Below are 6,354 nucleotides of genomic sequence, written 5' to 3'. Positions count from 1 at the left end.
AAACAGGCCGCCATCCAAAAGGTGGGTAGAAATACAGTTTCGATGACAGAGGCTAAGTAGCTTTTGTCTCGAGCTGGTATACCCAACCCTCAAGTGGACCTGATAACAACTGATTTCTTTAAGGAAACAGGTCACCATGCAAAAGGGAGGCAGAAATCCAGTTTCGATGACAGAGGCTAAGTAGCCTTTGTCTCGAACTGGTATACCCAACCCTGAAGTGGACCTGACTACAACTGATTTCCTTAAGGAAAAAGGCCACCATCACGAAGGTGGGCAAAAATCCAGTTTCGATGACAGAGGCTAAGTAGCCTTTGTCTCTAACTGGTATACCCAACCTTGAAGTGGACCTGACTACAAATGATTTCCTTAAGGAAAAAGGCCACCATCCAAAAGGTGGGCAGAAATCCAGTTTCGATAACAGAGGCTAAGAAGCCTTTGTCTCAAGCTGGTATACCCAACCCTGGGGTGGACCTGACTGAGACTGATTTCCTTAAGAAAACAGGCCACCATCCAAAAGGTGGGCAGAAATCCGGTTTCGATAACAGAGGCTAAGTAGCCTTTGTCTTGAGCTGGTATACCCAACCCTGAAGTGGACCTGACTGAGACTGACTTCCTTAAAGAAACAGGCCACCATCCAAAAGGTGAGCAGAAATCCAGTTTCGATGACAGAGGCTAAGTAGCCTTTGTCTGGAGCTGGCATACCCATCTCTGAAGTGGACCTGAATACAACTGATATCCTTAAGGAAACAGGCTACCATCCAAAAGGTGGGCAGAAATCCAGTTTCGATGACAGAGGCTAAGAAGCCTTTGTCTCGAGCTGGTATACCCAACCCTGAAGTGGACCTGACTACTACTGATTTCCTTAAGGAAACAGGCCACCATCCAAAAGGTGAGCAGAAATCCAGTTTCGATGACAGAGGCTAAGTAGCCTTTGTCTCGAGCTGGTATACCCAACCCTGAAGTGGACCTGACTACTACTGATTTCCTTAAGGAAACAGGCCACCATCCAAAAGGTGAGCAGAAATCCAGTTTCGATGACAGAGGCTAAATAGCCTTTGTCTCAAGCTGGTATACCCAACCCTGAAGTGGACCTGACTACTACTGATTTCCTTAAGGAAACAGGCCACCATCCAAAAGGTGAGCAGAAATCCAGTTTCGATGACAGAGGCTAAGTAGCCTTTGTCTCGAGCTGGTATACCCAACCCTGAAGTGGACCTGACTACAACTGATTTCCTTAAGGAAACAGGCCACCATCCAAAAGGTGGGCAGAAATCCAGTTTCGATGACAGAGGCTAAGTAGCCTTTGTCTCGAGCTGGTATACCCAACCTTGAAGTGGACCTGACTACAACTGATTTCCTTAAGGAAACAGGCCACCATCCAAAAGGTAGGCAGAAATCCAGTTTCGATGACAGAGGCCAAGAAGCCTTTTTCTCGAGCTGGGATACCCAACCCTGAAGTGGACCTGACTACAACTGATTTCCTTAAGGAAACAGGCCACCATCCAAAAGGTGGGCAGAAATCCAGTTTCGATTACAGAGGCCAAGAAGCCTTTGTCTCGAGCTGGTATACCCAACCCTTGAAGTGGACCTGACTACAACTGATTTCCTTAAGGAAACAGACCACCATCCAAAAGGTGGGCAGAAATCCAGTTTCGATGACAGAGGCTAAGAAGCCTTTGTCTCGAGCTGGTATACCCAACCCTGAAGTGGACCTGACTACAACTGATTTCCTTAAGGAAACAGGCCACCATCCAAAAGGTGGGCAGAAATCCAGTTTCGATGACAGAGGCTAATTAGACTTTGTCACGAGCTGGTATACCCAACCCTGAAGTGGACCTGACTACAACTGATTTCCTTAAGGAAACAGGCCACCATCCAAAAGGTGGGCAGAAATCCAGTTTCGATGACAGAGGCTAAGAAGCCTTTGTCTCGAGCTGGTATACCCAACCCTGAAGTGGACCTGACTACAACCGATTTCCTTAAGGAAACAGGCCACTATCCAAAATTTGGGCAGAAATCCAGTTTCGATGACAGAGGCTAAGAAGCCTTTGTCTCGAGCTGGTATACCCAACCCTAAAGTGGACCTGACTACAACTGATTTCCTCAAGGAAACAGGCCACCATCCAAAAGGTGGGCAGAAATCCAGTTTCGATAACATAGGCTAAGAAGAAGCCTTTATCTGTCGAGTTGGGGCTGTATACCCAACCCTAAGTGGACCTGACTACAACTGATTTCCTCAAGGAAACAGGCCACTATCCAAAAGGTGGGCAGAAATCCAGTTTCGATAACAGAGGCTAAGTAGCCTTTGTCTGGAGCTGGCATACCCATCTCTGAAGTGGACCTGACTACAACTGATATCCTCAAGGATATAGGCCACCGTCTAAAAGGTGGGCAGAAATCCAGTTTCGATAACAGAGGCTAAATAGCCTTTGTCTCGAGCTGGTATACCCAACCCTGAAGTGGACCTGACTACAACTGATTTCCTTAAGGAAACAGGCCACCATCCCAAAGGTGTTCAGAAATCCAGTTTCAATAACAGGGGCTAAGTAGCTTTTGTCTCGAGGTGGTATACCCAACTGTGAAGTGTACCTGACTGAGGCTGATTTTCCTAAGGGAACAGGCCACCATCCAAAAGGTGGGCAGATATCCAATTTTGATGAGAGAGTAAGTGTTTAGGATTGTTATGACTGCTACTGATTTCCATAAGGAGAGAAGCTTGACCAACGATATCCAGACAACTCCAAGAGCCAAATGAATGAGCCACAGACCGGTCTGACGACTGCATTGTCGAACGCACACCAAAGGCAGCTAGGGTGAAACTCCTGACACGCCTTCAGAGGACCCTCGTGAGGTGTGGGGGAACACCTTCAGAGGAACATCGGAAGATGTGGGGGAACACCTTCAGATGAACTTCGGAATATGTGGGGCAACACCTTCAGAGGAACCTCGGAAGATGTGGGGGAACACCTTCAAAGGAACCTCGGAAGATGTGGGGGAACACCTTCAGAGGAACCTAGGAAGGATCTTGGAGTTCCTCCATGCCACCAGAGGGTGCATCGACGACACTATCGTCAAGTCATCCTGTGACTCATCCACACAGCCCTTTGGAATGTCTTGAGGCCTGCAGACTCCAATTTACACAGCCAGCCAAAATTCCTACATCAGCTGCTGGTGACTGGCATTGCGATCACCTGTGCTGTCTTTCCTTCCTCAACTGCTGCATTGGATTAGGCCTCTTGCTTTTGGACCCACAAGTTCATTTTATTGCTTCCTTAGCAATTTTTTTGTTTGTCTCCCTGAAGAAGATCCTCCACCATCTGCTGATAGGACCTCCCACTGTTTTCCATAGTCCTTCTCTTTTTCGTGGGCATTGGAGTACTTCATGTACTGTTCCTCTTCTACTCTCCTCACTTGTTTCATGTAGTCCTCACCATTGACATGGTCTTTTCTTCCATCTCTTGTTTCAGCACAGTTTTCTGGAGCCATGTCTTCGCTGTTGTTTCTTCGTTCCAGTTCAATGTGTTCCAAATGAAAGTTCCTTTGTGCAGTCCCATGGAGGAGTGCCATTAGCATGTACTTATCTTGATTCCTCAGTTCTTATTCTTCCGTGTACTTAGATGGTCCCTGACACGTTTGTCGTTCTTTAATTATATTCTCCTCCTGCATCCTACACTTTTCTCTCAAACTTTCACATTCTTTCCCAAGTTCTTCCAGTTCACGGAGGTTTATGGCTTTCTGCCTCTTCAAAGATGAGAGCTCTGCTTCTGCATGTTTTAAAGAGCTCTCCAAGTTATGCTGTTCTTGCATGGCCCTTTCCAAGTTGTGCTGCAGCTGTTCCATCTGTTCCCTTAGCTTCTCTCTCTCATTGTCCTTTTCTTTTAGCCTCTCCTGGAAAAGCAGTCTCATTTCACTCCTTTCTCTCTCCAGTTCCTTTCCGTGATTGAGGGCAACTTCCAGTTTTTCTTGTCTTGTCTTTTCCTCCTCCAGTAAGTTCTCCATCTCCTTCCTGTGATGGAGAGCATCCCTTTTCTCATCTAACAGCGAGTTCTGAGTGTGGTCACTTCCAGGAGGGCTTCTTCCAAGTCTTCTTTAAGATTGGTATTTTGGCCTCCTAATTCCGAGACCCATTTCTTCAGTACCTGGACTTCATTCTTTAAAACCTGGGTCTTCTGCTTGTCGTCCTAAACTCTTTCCTGAGCAAAGTAATATCCAGACATGTATTCTTCAAATCTTCCTTAATCACAGCATTTTCACCTCCTAATTCTGTGACCCAGTTCCTCAATATTTGAAGTTCTGCACAGGTGATCTGATTTTTCGCTCTCTCATTGTTGAGAGCTTCTGTTGCCAAGTTCAGTTGAGATTCCTTATGGAGCAGCGTGACTCTAACGACTGAGCTCGGTCTTTTAGCATCAGGACCTTATTCTGAAGGCTGATGTTTCTTTGTGTCTCATTTGCAGAGGTTTTGCTCGAGCTCACAATTTCTGTCTTCGAGCTTATGTGCCTTGTGAAAAGCGCTCTCCAGTTCCATGTCTTTGTCAACATAATTGCTGGAAGAAGCTTCGTATTCTCTTTCCTCGTCGTCTCTCTTCTTCAGCACAAGATCCTTCTCCTCCAGCGAGTCTCCGAGACGTTACGGTATCCAAGAGCTCTTTGTGTAAGCTCTCCATGATGTCAGCTCGGCCTGTAGCCAGTTCAAAATATTCTTCCAGCTTACGGTTTTTAGATTGCAACTGTTCATTTTTTTTCATTTTCATTGTTCAATGTCCACTTCTCTTTTCAGTTCTGTCTCTGCAGTTTGCTGCTTTCCTATGAGGATATCCTTGTCAAGTATTTGGTTTCGAAGCCATGCAATCTCGTCCTTAGCCTCGTTCAGCAGGCTTTCTAGTTTTCCTCCGTGAACTTGACTGGCTTCCAGGTCCTCAGCTAACCTCTTTCGTTCTTCATCCAGTTGGTATGGATGTTGTTTCAGGAGCTGGTCTTCTTTGCTGGTGTCTTCCTGTTCGCATTTCCTCCTCCTCCTCCTCCTCCTTCGCGTCTTCCTTGGTGGGTTCGAGCTCTTCTGTTTCCAAAATTTCCTTTTCTTCCTCCTCCTCCTCCTCATTGGAATCGTCATCAGAGCTGTCAAGTTCCACTTCCTCCTCCTCCTCCTCCTCCTCCTCCTCCTCCTCAACGTCATCAGCAGAATTGTCTAGTTCCTCCTTCTCCTCCTCCTCAACGTCATCATCAGAGTTGTTGAATTCCTCCTCTTCCTCCTCGTCGTCGTCGTCGTCGTCGTCGTCGTCGTCTTCGTAATCAAAGTTGTCGATTTCTTCCTCTTCCTCCTCAGAGCTTTCCAGATCTTCGGTCAGAAGAACTGGTTCCAGGATGGGTACTTCCAGGTCGTCCTCCTCACGGTCAAGGGCATCGGTTCCAATGAGTTTCCGCCTCCAGCAAGCAACAACAGCCAGCAACGCCGGGAGAACCACCGCCATCAAGGCCATCCAGGGGATAGCGCTGGCGAGGGCCGACGTCTCAATGCCTAAGCCGTTGGGTGGTCGTGTTTCCACGACCTCTGGGGCCCAAGACTCAACGATGCCGACGTGAGGAAGATCTCCCAGAGAGTGTCCGTTCAGTCCGTGACAGCAGGGTAAGCAGTATAGATCAATTGCGACGAATACGAGCACATACAAAGCTAGCATTTGTACAATGGGAAACATTCTGCTAATGTTAACCTGATGCTGTAGGTTTCTCCGAGGCTGGTTTTGAATTCTGCCACGTCTTAAATCGTCTCTGGAGACAGGAGGGACGGATCGCGCTTCTGGAAGCGAAGAAGAATCCGTTAGAGAGGAAGACTCCAGCGACGCTCCAGGGATTCCTTCAGAATCCTCGTTGTTCTTGGCTAGTCTCCAGAGAATACGTCTTAATCTTCTTGCTTTTCTGCGTCTTCCTTCTTCCTCTACTTCTTCTTCTTTAGCGAGTGCTCTGGAGACGCCGCATCTGAGGCTCCCTTGTGAAGGATTGGAGCCTCGTTCAAGGAATCCCAAGGAATCCACAGCTGAGATCAAAAGACTAATTTTCCCACCTCTAATATTCTCTTCCTCTTATGTACTTACGCCAGTCTCTTTATTTTTCTATTTTTTCATATTTCTAAAGTTTATTAATGCCATATTTCACTTTGTTGGTTCTGTTTTGTCTTTCGTGAAAGGGTTTCTAGATACTCGTCTTTTCCATTTATTATTATTATTATTTTTTTTTTTTTTTTTTTTTTTTTTTTTTTTGCTCTATCACAGTCCTCCAATTCGACTGGGTGGTATTTATAGTGTGGGGTTCCGGGTTGCATCCTGCCTCCTTAGGAGTCCATCACTTTTCTTACAT

The sequence above is a fragment of the Macrobrachium nipponense genome, chromosome 1 (genome assembly GCF_015104395.2).
Source record: "Macrobrachium nipponense isolate FS-2020 chromosome 1, ASM1510439v2, whole genome shotgun sequence".
Taxonomy (NCBI): domain Eukaryota; kingdom Metazoa; phylum Arthropoda; class Malacostraca; order Decapoda; family Palaemonidae; genus Macrobrachium; species Macrobrachium nipponense.
Note: the sequence above shows the minus strand (reverse complement) of the source record.